The sequence below is a fragment of the Martes martes genome, assembly GCF_963455335.1.
Source record: "Martes martes genome assembly, chromosome: 1".
Taxonomy (NCBI): domain Eukaryota; kingdom Metazoa; phylum Chordata; class Mammalia; order Carnivora; family Mustelidae; genus Martes; species Martes martes.
Window position 1 is genome coordinate 34,196,127 of NC_137888.1, and position 12,404 is coordinate 34,208,530.

At 35.3% G+C, this 12,404-nt stretch overlaps 1 long non-coding RNA gene across 3 annotated transcripts in view; it reads left to right on the forward strand.

Moving 5' to 3' along the window:
• Positions 1 to 1,595: 1,595 nt before the first annotated feature.
• Positions 1,596 to 12,404, forward strand: part of LOC308356172 — a 164,977-nt gene continuing 154,168 nt past the window's right edge. For all 3 annotated transcript variants that reach the window (XR_013968054.1, XR_013968055.1, XR_013968056.1), the window contains exon 1: positions 1,596 to 1,679. This is a non-coding gene — a long non-coding RNA (uncharacterized lncRNA). The remainder of the gene's footprint in view (positions 1,680 to 12,404) is intronic.

Consider the following 12,404-nt stretch of genomic DNA (forward strand, 5'->3'; position numbering starts at 1 on the left):
GGTAAATATTACCTATTTTCCTTGTAATTAACTTAGTAGTATAAAATACTTATCAAGCATTTCCTCTAAACCATACACTGTATATTCATTTCACTTAATCTTTACAATATTATTAACCCTAGTTGGCATCCAGATTTAATAGATAACTGTCAATGTTGTTCTCAAGGTCGTGGTATGGAAGCACACAGGTTTGAAATCCAAACTCAAAGGTTAAATGACAAAGTCTGTGCTCCTTTCACTATTTCTAAGTTGTTTTCACTCCTAGCTATCCATTAGAATCTCCTGGGTGGCTTTTAAAAATAACATATCCAGACACTATCCTCAGATATCTGAATGTAATTTGTCTAGTATGGATCCAGGTATGGATATGTTTCTTATTTTGGTAATCTTCCTCCATGATTCAAAGGTATAGTTGGGATTAAAGACTATTTTTTCTTTTTAGAAATATTTAATTAATTGATTAATTTAGAGAGCATGCACACATATGAAGGGGGGAAGGGGCAGAGGGAGAGGGGGAGAGAGAATCTCAAGGAAACTTTGTGCTCAGCTCAGAGGTTATTGCAGGACTCATCTCACAGTCCTGAGATCATGATCTGAACCAAAATCAAGAGTTGATCACTTAACATTCTGAGCCACCAGGGCACTGAGGACAATTGTTATACAATGTTGTGCATGTGTGTGTGGGGGGGGTGGGGGGTGGGGAGTGTATGTGGAAAGGATAGAATTAAGATACTGTAATGGTTTTAAAGTGTGGTCTAGGATCAACAGCATCGACCTCATCTGACAACATATTAGAAAAGTAAAAACATTGAATTAGAAGCTTTAGGGGCCGGACTCAACAATCTGCATTTTAAGAATGCATCTAAAATTGGAGAACAGTTGGCATAGAGATTAAGGGTCTTGGCTTTGAGCCCAAGAAGTTCTAGGTTTTAACTGGCTTTCAACATTTAATAGCTATGCTCATTAAATCAAGTAACTTAACATATCTAGGTTTCAATTTCCACAAATGTAAAAGTAAAAAGATAATGTTATTTATTCCTCTGATATGTAATGGGATATTTAAGTAAATCACTTGGCCCGTACCAATTGTTCAATTAATAGTAACTAATACTAAAGGGTAAGTATTTCAGAAAGAGTAATGTGTCAGAAACTGATCCTATAAATGGAAGCTTCAACAAGCCCATCTTTAAAGATCTGGGGAAAGCAGTTATGAGACTATAAAGCATGTAATTGAGAGTTGCATGAGTGTATTATGCCTTAAAAGATTCTCAACCACTAATACTGAAATATGGACAAAAATATCCAGCTTACTGAATACTTTAAGAGTTGTCTTTCTGAACAGAATTGAAAATACCTATTATGCATAATGTTGGATATGCAATGGTTATATAATAGTCACTAACATTTCTAATTTTTTCATTTGGTTGGATAAAGATATTGCTGACTTGCTTTTAGTTTCATTTGTTTAAATACTCTTTGAATGTTTAGATAATAGATTTAGTTGTGCAAAGTACTGATGACAAATGGGTTAGACTTGAACTTTGGGCTTAAGTACACTTCCTTTGACCCAGGGCTCATTCCCTTCCTATTCTCTCTTAGAGATTCAGAGTCTAAAAACAAGTAGCTTCCCAGAAGGAAGTCATGTACTGAAGGAATGAAAGAATTCCTGAGATCTTAAGGTAGATCTACCTGTTTACTCCTGGAATTTTTTTATAGTTCACTGACAAAAACCTGTGTGTGTGTGTGTGTGTGTGTGTGTGTGTGTGTGTATGTAAGCTATCCTTAAAAAATTATCAAAAATTATTATGGACAAATAATATGGGCAGGTATGCATTTGAATGATCAGAAAAAGGAAGAATAACAATTTTGCATTTAAATAGTTTTCAATAATAAATCACTTTGATATTTATAATATCATGAGTTCTAAATCAGTACTCTAAATAAAGCAATTACACATTTGTGGAAATACTTGTACCTTTCTTCTGGAAAATATTGGTCACTAATTTTCTCTCTTATATTTTTAAGAAAGAGATAGTCATAGTTTAATTCTACGGTTAACCTTAACTTGTTAGCAGATTATTCAAGATTTGTAATACTATTTACTGTACTAATTAAAAAGTGAGGTTACCATAGTAACTAGTATATCTTGATACTCTGCTTATATAACCTCTGAGATTCAGAGTAGTTTTTCATCTGAATTCTTCTATTAGCTACACTGATTTCACATGCTCTCTTGCACTTAGGACTATAAAAGAAAATGCTTTCTTTACTGATTAATCAATTTGAGTATTTTTAGACAGTCTGTTTATAATATAGAGCAAGTGCCTCTGATGTTTGGGAAATTTTAAAAGTGGAAATAATTTAAAAGCACTTTCAAAAAGACTTTGGGAATAGTAAAGAGGTGGTAGTAGAATATTTGTTTAAGTAACTATGGACTTAGGGTTCCAGTTTCAGAAAATACCTTGAAGTAAAAAGAATCAGTCATTTAATGAATATGTTGTTCTGAGGAATTCTTCTGTAGGAGAGATCACATCTTGTTATTGGGGAACTATCTTATTAACTCAAAACATGTAAATAAAAAGAAATCTTGCTCCTAATAAGATTTGCTACAAATAATGTATGTGATTTTTTTTGCACTGAATGAATGGACTTGGGAGTTTTGGAAATTTAACACACTTTTCACATGGCTTATTTTCTTCCTCTTAAGTTTTTCCGTATGTTGTTGCTTCTGCTTGGAATAATTTCAGCATTTCTTCACATCTCCATCCCTACTTTGTCTCTAATATTTCTTGGTTTACTCTATCTGTTCTTTAGATCTTAGTTGAAATGCCATATTCTTTGGAACTATCAGTCTGACTCTGCGAGACTCTGTTAAGGCTCTTCCCACATGCTCATGTAACACCTTTTGCAGATAGTTTCATGCCTAATTGTAATGGCTGGTTCAGTGCTTTGTCATCGATTCCCTGAAGTGCCCTTCAGGAAAAGACTAAGGTCTTATTACATGCTGTGGGCTCAAAAACCCACTCAGTGCCTGGCCTATATATTAATATATTCATTATATCACATAGCTGTATTAGTTTCCTAGGATTGCTATAACAGAATGCCACAAACCGGATGATTTAAAACAACAGAAGTGTATTTTTACCAGTTTTGAAATCCATAAGGCCCCAAAAAAGATGCTGGCAGAACTGATTCCTACTGAAGTTTCTGAGGGTGAATTTGTTTTATACTTTTCTCCTAGCATTTGGCAGTTCCTGGCAATCATCGGCATCCCTTGGTTTGTAGACATATCACGTCAGTCTCTGTCTTGTCTTTACATGGTGTTTCCCCCCTGTGTAGGTGTCTGTGTTTCTTCTTTTCTCATAAGGACACCAGGAACACTGACTCAGGCAGGGCACACCTTAATTCACTGTGACCTTATCTTAACTTAATTGCATCTGCAGTCACAGGTACTGGGAGTTAGGACTTTAAACATATCTTTGAGGGAACAAAATCGACCTGTAACAGTAACCACCTAGCGCATTTTTACTTTATGGCCAGATTGATATAAAAAGTAATCTTTTTTAAAAAAAGATTTTATTTATTTATTTGACAGAGAGAGATCACAAGCAGGCAGAGAGGCAGGTGGTGGGGCGGGAAGCAGGCTCCCCGCTGAGCAGCCGATGCAGGGCTTGATCCCAGGACCCTGAGATCATGACCTGCGCAGAAGGCAGAGGCTTTAGCCCACTGAGTCACCCAGGCGCCCCTAAAATGTAGTCTTAATCATGAGCCAACCAGTTACTAAGCTGGTAACAAGCTTATTATTTGGTCACTTTACTTATCAGGATCACATTCACAGAATGGAAAGTACTGGATTTGATTATATCAATGGTCTCAACATCTAGACTTGATAACCCCTTAACAGATTTTATTTATTGATAATAGACCCTTTGATACATTTGCCAAATGTAGGAACTAATTTGCTGTACGGGCTTGGCTTAAACAGTTCTAGAAAAGGTACACTCATGTATAGTGACTTTAGAAAGCATTAAGCCCAAATAACTGTGCTTTATTCAGAGCTGTTAATTCTTAATGTGTAACTCAAAATCTTGTATTTCTAATTTGGGTCATCTTTATTTTATATCCACTGCAATGCAGGGGGAAAGGAGGCAATAGGAAAAGTTATTTCTTGACATTTAGCAATTAGTTGATTAACATGCAAATTTTATTCAAAGTAATATAAAATATGCATCTATTATTTTTGGTTCATCAGATTGGGTTATTTTTAATTTTAATAAGATGCAACAATAATTAAGCGATTTAAAATATATAATTTAATACTGAACTAGTTTCTCAGTGGTGTTGCACATGAGGTTCTAGGAACATGCTCAGTTACAAGGTCCAACAGACAGCAGGCAGAGGATGGAACCTGGAAACCCGCCCATGTTGGCAGGACTAGAGAGGATTGCAGAATTCCAGGGAGAAGAAAGCAAAAACCCAAACTGGCACTAGGGAAAAGAGAGATTTCAACGTGTATCTGTGCGTATATGTGCTATGTGCCTGTGTGTATGTTGTGTATAGTCTTGGGTTAAGGGGTTAATATGTTTTTGGATCCAATTGGTAGTGAATGTGTGCAGCTGGAAATGTGTATGAATGCTGATGGGTCTGCACATTCGGTAGATAAATGAAGGTTGTTGCTACTGGTAGATGTTGTATAACTTACAAAAGATATGTCTCCTAGATTCTCTAAATTACTAGGATTTTACTGTCTTAAGAAATTCTCACAGGGGTCTTCTTATTTTTATTATTCAGCTAAGCCAGCAGGGGGAAGTCACACATTACTTTTTGGTGGGCTTTTGAAACATTTCTTCAGACTTTTTTTTTTTTTTTAAAAGGTCTATCTTCTTGTTAGAAATAAGTAAATAATTAAGACAGAGTGCTTATACTTGTGATTCTCACAAGCATACTAGTATCAATTCTTAAAGAGCAGTCTTAAAGTTTGTTTTTTATTTTTTCTAGTTAAAAAATGAAGCACCCCAATATTCCCAGTAAAAAGTAATTGCATTGTTGATGATATTTGTAATGCTTTCAAATTGCTAATTCCATTTATGATATTAAAAACTTAATTATTAAATTTGCATGATACTCCAAAAACTAAAAGGGAAGCTATTAGTCAATTTTTAGTTCTAAAAGTAAATGAGTTTAATATCTGCTACTGTATTCTTCATCTACTTTTTTGCAGTTTAAAAATAATCTGAGGAAGAAGGGAAACATTTTAAATTTCAAAATATAAACAAGAATAGCTCTTTGCCAACACAAAACAATATGGAGACTCTATGGTTATTGTTTCTGAGAGGAGCTGATTGTATCATATTGTCTGTATTCTGTAGGAAAAACATTGTAATGCTTCCATGACTAGTAATGGGTTGGTCTAAGTGAATTTGTTGTGGAATTTTGAGTGACATGGAAGGATAACACCGTTATTCTTTGTATTTTAGTCTCTGTTCTTAGTTAATCATGCTCACTGTTCCATCATCAATTGTCACTCACTCATTATGTAAAACTTGAGCATCTTCATTTAATGTTATTGTATTGTTTCTGTTTACTACAGCTGGTTGCAATAGATTCAAATGACAATTTCACAGTTACACATAAAAGGTCACAAAAATAAACATTCAAAATAGAAACATCTTACTTTGCAAAAAGTATACAATTTAAATATGAGTAAGATGTCTAAAGTTATGAAAACTAGAATGAGTTTATCTCATTATATGTAAACTTATCTATTTGAAAGACGCCATATATTTTTTAATACATTTTTAAGGTAAATAGGCAACGTTTATCTTTGAAATCATAAATCCTCAATCATTATGATTCTTCTATGTTGCTAATTACATACAAATGTTTAAAATATTACAGAGAAAGGTAATAGAAAATAATGATCACATATTTAACAAATATGAAAAAATATCCAAAAAGTAATTATGTAATTATACTCAGATCAAGAAATAGTACAAAAAATATTAAAACAGCTCTTGCTAGAAGAGCAAAACTGTAATAATTTGTATATTTCATATTTTGGAAACTTTTGAATTTTTTCCACACACACACACACATACACATACCATACACCAGCTAAAGTGCAGAGGAAAAACTGCAGTGGGAGAGCAAGCAGAATGAAAAGATGACAAAGCAGACATACCACCAAATCTGTATCTGTCAACACCAGGATTTCTTTGAAAGTGTTAATGCAAAAATACACCTAGCAACTAGCTCTCAGAAAAATGTTCTTTTTTTTTTTTTTTAAAGATTTTATTTATTTATTTGACAGACAGAGATCACAAGTAGGCAGGGGGGCAGGCAGAGAGAGAGGAGGAAGCAGGCTCCCTGCAGAGCAGAGAGTCCAATGCGGGGGCTCGATCCCAGGACCCTGGGATCATGACCTGAGCTGAAGGCAGAGGCTTTAACCCACTGAGCCACCCAGGCGCCCCAGAAGAATATTCTTAGCTGCTGTTGAATTAAAATCACAAATGGCTAATAGGAATTAAATAATTGTTTTCTGCCATTGATAGAAATAAGACTGAGTATGAGCCTTTCCTCTCACTACTGGGGCTAAAATTTTAGACATTCTATTCTGGAAGGAGTGTATTGTTCCTAAAGTTTTATGAATTTCAAACTATGTAAACAAAACAGTTATATGTTAAGTTCAGTGTAAACCACATCTAAATTATTTTCATTCATTAAAAATAATGAAAAAACATCAATAACTTTTAGATATTGGCAAAAAGACATAGAATAAATGGTAATCTTAAGAACCAAGTGAAGCATTTAAATATACTGACGAGTCTGGGGCAGAACTATTAGAGGGAAGTTACTTTAGTTAGATTACATTCCCTTTAGCAGTAAAGTTTATAGCTATACTATTTCCTCGTAAGCTCTTCTAAGCATAACTACCATACAATAGGTACTAAATACATGTTTTTTGAATGAACAGGTTTCCTTTCAATTTACGTAGCACTTTAATTTGGAAATGTAATCATAGAAAATCACGCCATTTTTAGTTCTGCTGATTGGAGATTAGAATTGGTATTACAAAAACATGATAAGATCTATATCTATATCCATAGTAGACCCAAATGCATTGATTATATACTACCTGAGACTCATCTAAATTTTCTATATTTTATGTTGTTATTTGTAATATCTTTGTGTCGACATGCCTCATGGTAATTTAGGAACAATTACATAGTCCCTTTTCCTCAATACTAAGGCTTTTGGCTTAAAATGTTCACTTGCATTTAATATTACAGAAATTTACATGTTGGGTTTAAGTGGCCTGAAGTTCAAGTATGTAAGATAAAATGGAAATAATGCAACCCACTGCAACCATATTGTGCCAATACTCAGGCAGGGCACAGAGGAAAGACACAACAGATTTTGAAACCAATCTAATTAATCACAGCCTAAGCTGAGAAATAGAGAGGGAAAGATTGCTGCTCATCAGGTCATGCTGTGCTGATGAAAGAAATAGATCTGGTCATTTGATTACAGGGCTATATACACAAAATTGTGGAAACCCTTCCCAAGTAATAACTTCTAGTAATGTTGGGTATTTCTGCAGCTTGAGAGCATGAGTTGAATCACTCTTATAACCCATGGTATGTTTTTAGATAAGGGCCCCACATACAACCATAAACACGCCAGTCTCAGATCAAGTAATAATTTATGATACATAGAAAACAATACAGGAGAGGCAGCTAAATAGTGTGAAATAGAAAAACAGAGGACCAGAGTAGAACTCTTGAGGTATATGGATCAGAGACACATAATACAATTTTAGGCTTCTGCCTTTCATTTTAGTGTCATGTTGACCTCTTAAAAACTTTTTTTGGTATCCGATACTCATCCAATTATACTTTGGGGAGGTAATTTAAGTGTCTAGAATGCTGGCTGAGGAAACATTTTGGAAGTTGAATAAGGCCAGCACTCTTCTCCTGTCAGCTTCAATATGCTTTCTCCTTGAGTTCAGTGGTGCCGTTTAAGGAAATCTCGGAATGACACAAGTGTTTGTTAATACTGTTTACCTGTATAATGAAGTGATGGTGGGTGATAGTGGTTTCTAAGAATTTTGAAATTTTTGACTTTGATTAAAATTTCTGGTCTAGGAGCACCTGGGTGGCTCAGTGGGTTAAAGCCTCTGCCTTCAGCTCAGGTCCTGATCCCAGGGTCCTGGGATCGAGCCCTGCATTGGGCTCTCTGCTCAGCGGGGAGCCTGCTTCCCTTCCTCTCTCTCTGCCTGCCTCTCTGCTTACTTGTGATCTCTGTCTGTCAATTAAATAAATAAAATCTTAAAAAAAAAAAAAAGAATGCTCCAATTGCTTTGAAACCTTTTCACATACCACAGGGATTTTTAATAATACTTGCCAATGAAAAAGAAGACCTTTAAAAAAAAAAATTTCTGGTCTAGTATTCTCCCACTGTGTGACTTTGGACACATTGCTTATTCTTTTTCCTCAGTTTCTTTATTAACACAATGGAGATATTAACATCTACTTCTATGGTTGCTATATAGATAATGAAGTGATCTATGATAACTGCTTACTGGAGCACTTCACAGGTAGGGGATGCTTAATTGGCTAACAGCTATTTCTGTAGCTCACAATTCTCTTCACTATTTAAAATCTTCATCATTTGGAAGTGGATGATCTCTTCAAACTTAGGTGATATTAAATACATTTTCATGCTTTCTGTCCTTAAAATATGATAGAAAATAAGTTACCATTAAAGAAAGACTGGTAATTCACAAACTTTTCAAACAGTCTTCAAAGTCTGACTATTTTGGGGCACCAAATTATATAAGCCAAGACAAGTACTTGTTCTGTATTTTAATGAGTGAAGCTGATATCATGGCTTTTTAATGTAATGTATTTTCATGGCTCCTGTCACCGTGAAAACCAAGCCTTCAAAGAAATACATTTAAAAAAGAAATGGATATGTGAATGCTTTTGGTCCCCCCTCTCTTCTAGCCATGACAGACTAAGTGAGCGATGAAAGGAGAGCTCATTATTCTGAAGAAATGACACCTTAAATTAAAATGGCAGTGTTCTCTTCCTTTCTTAGAAGTCCCTTTTATAGTGAGAGCCAAACACCTGTTATGAGTTCAATTGTGTACCTTAAATTTATATGTTGAAATTGTTAACTCCCATTTCCATAGAATACAATTGCATTTAGAAACACCATCATTGCAGATATAATTAGTTAATATGAGGTCTTACTAGAATAGAGTGGGTCTCTAATCTAATATGGCTAGTGTCCTTATAAAAAGGGGAAATTTGAACACAGACACGCACACAGGTAAAACACCATGTAAATGTGAAAGCAGGAATTGGGATGGTGCTACTATAAGCCAAGGAATGCCAAAAATTCCCAGCAAGTCACCAGAAGCTCAAAGAGGCATATGGAATGGGTCATCCCCATAGCTCTCAGAAGGAACCCTGCTGACACCTTGATCTTGGACTTATAGCCCCAGAACAGTGAAACAGTAAAATTCCACTGTTTAAGCCACCCAGTTTGTGGCACTTTGTTATGGTAGCTCTAGCCAACTAGGACAATTCCAGAACATTTATTGAGATATGAGTTCCAGAGCATTGTGTGTAAATCTATTTTGGGCTTCTATTGTTGTGAGAAATGACTACAATTTAGCAACTTAAAACAACACAGATTTGTCATCTGACAGTTTCTGTGGGCTGAGTCCGGGCACAGGTGAGCTGGAGTCTCTGCTCAGATTCTCACAAGAGTCAGTCAAGGTGTTAGCTGGGCTCTGTTCTCGTATGAAGGCTTGACTGGAGAAGAATCTACCACCAAGCCCATTCGGGTTGTTTGCAGAATTCTTTTCCTTGTGCTTGTAGGACTGAAGTGTTCTCCTAACCCCCACCTTTTTTTTTTTTTTTTTTTTTTTTTTTGCTAACTATTGACTGGGGGCTATTCTCAGTTCCTAGAGGATCTCTGCTGCTCATTTTTAAGTACTCTCATCTATAGTCAGTTCACAACAGAACTGTTTGTTTTTTCAAGTCTATCAGGCAAGTCTACTAAGACTGAATCTTATGTAATGTAAGATAATCATAAGAGTAATATCCCATTACCTTTGCCATATTTTATTGGCTAGATAAATTCATAGTTTTGGCCCACATTCAAAGGGAGGTAATGGCACAGGACAGGACTCATTGCAGGTTACCCTCCAACAAACTGATGGAAATACCTAAAAATATATTTTTTAATTTTCAATTTTTAATTTTAATTTTTTAAAAAATATATTTTTAGTAATGAGAAAACACTATGAGCTTTGATATACACACATACACATTCAACAATGGAAGCAGATCAGTTGTTCTGTTAGAAAATAGCATTAGAGGGGCACCTGGGTGGCTCAGTGGGTTAAGCCTCTGCCTTCAGCTCAGGTCATGATTTCAGGGTCCTGGGATCGAGCTCTACATCAGGCTCACTGCTCAGCGGGGGCCTGCTTTCCCCTCTGTCTCTGCCTGCCTCTCTGCCTACTTGTGATCTCTCTGTTGAATAAATAAAAAAATTAAAAAAAAAATAACATTAGAGCTTGCAACTCTATAAGTTCTGAAGGTAGAGATATTTTTACCTGAAGGTAAGCTATATTTACCTGGAAGAGACCAGCTAGTACAAGTCTAGCCAAGATATCCTGGAATGTCCATTGCCATTATTCCAACGGCCCTTTGGTTTTTCAATTTCTCTCAATTTATGATTAACTATATTACCATTTCTCATACACAGAAAAGATACACTTAAACACTTCTGGAGTGCACCTGAAGTAAAGAGAAAATGTTTATATTTATATGTTTACATTTATATGGGAAGAAAAATAAAAACATTTTTAAATTATAAGGAGGAAAAATAAAATTGACCAGAATTACTGATGTGTTTTTAATTAATTAGTTCTTGGGACGCCTGGGTGGCTCAGTTGGTTAAGCGGCTGCCTTCAGCTCAGGTCTTGATCCCAGCCTCCTGGGATCAAGTCCCACATCAGGCTCCTTGCTCATCAGGGAGCCTGCTTCTTCCTCTGCCTCTGCCCACCACTCTGTCTGCCTGTGCTCTCTCTGTCTCTCTCTCTCTAACAAATAAATTTTAAAAAATTAATTAATTAGTTCTTTCAATGAGAGCAACAACTAAATATAGCTAAATTTAGCAAAGATGCTATTATAGATGAATTTGGGGAATTTTAGTTAAACAGAATTGATAACATATTTTCAAAGTCCTACATTTATTTGTTGTGAAAAATATTAGATATTGTGAATCAGTTATAATTTAGACATATAGTACAAGTTAAATTGCATTCCAGTTAATACTATATTTTTATAGGTACATGTTCAATAGGAAAAAGGGAAAATATTTCACAATTTAACTCAGTTATATGTGATTTGATTCTATGATAACATGAAGGACTATGTTCTCTCACTTTTGTATCTTTAAATTTGCAAAGCTCTTTCTGAAGTTATGTATTGATTAGATTACATAAACACTCTACAGAGTGAAATTAAAGTATACATAACATATAAGAGGGTTAGTCAGCAGGGATTGGTTTCTAAATTTTATGTCCCTGGACAGCCATCAGGCAGCCAGCAGAAAAATGCATTTTGAAGCCATGGAGTCTTCAGTTTTTATCTCTGACATTACATTGAGATTCGACAGATGGAAGCCCAGCAGCAGACATGCAAAATGGTTGCCAAATGAGGCACATATACATAGCAGAGTGGTGCCTTACCCAGGTGGTCATCTTCTCCTTTCCAAACCTTTAACATGGCTCACTCCAAACTTGACTATGCTGTAGTGATATTGACACATCCTTCAGTCATTGGTGAATGTCAGTGGGCTCTTGGCTCTCTGCACTGGGAACTTTAGCACGCTCTCTGCTCTGTACATATGTCCAAGTTGGCAGCCAGTTGGCATGGCTGCTGATGCGTCTCTATCTGTCAGATCTCCTCATCACCTCTGGGACAGAGATAGACGATATGAGTATGTCAGCAAGAATGTTACTATTGGCTGTGGAAATATATCCAGGGAAATAAAAATTAGGAATTATCTCTATTATCTAAGCCAAAGATCTACATATATTTTAGAATACAGGAAAAATCCAATTAAAATAGGAAAAACAATTGTGATAATTTTAGCCACGACTTTTAGTAGTCTTCAATAGTTAATGGATAAAACACACCTTGTGCAATTGAGCCAAAGAGAGTATACATCAAGCTTATGAAGGACTATAATAGTTTTTCTAACACAATATCAGGCATGGTATTTAAAAAAAAAACAACTAATAACCGATCTTAATTGATTAAGATTACAATAGTAGATTACACGAAATGGAATTATGCAGATGTCCTAAATGGTCTGTGTAATCA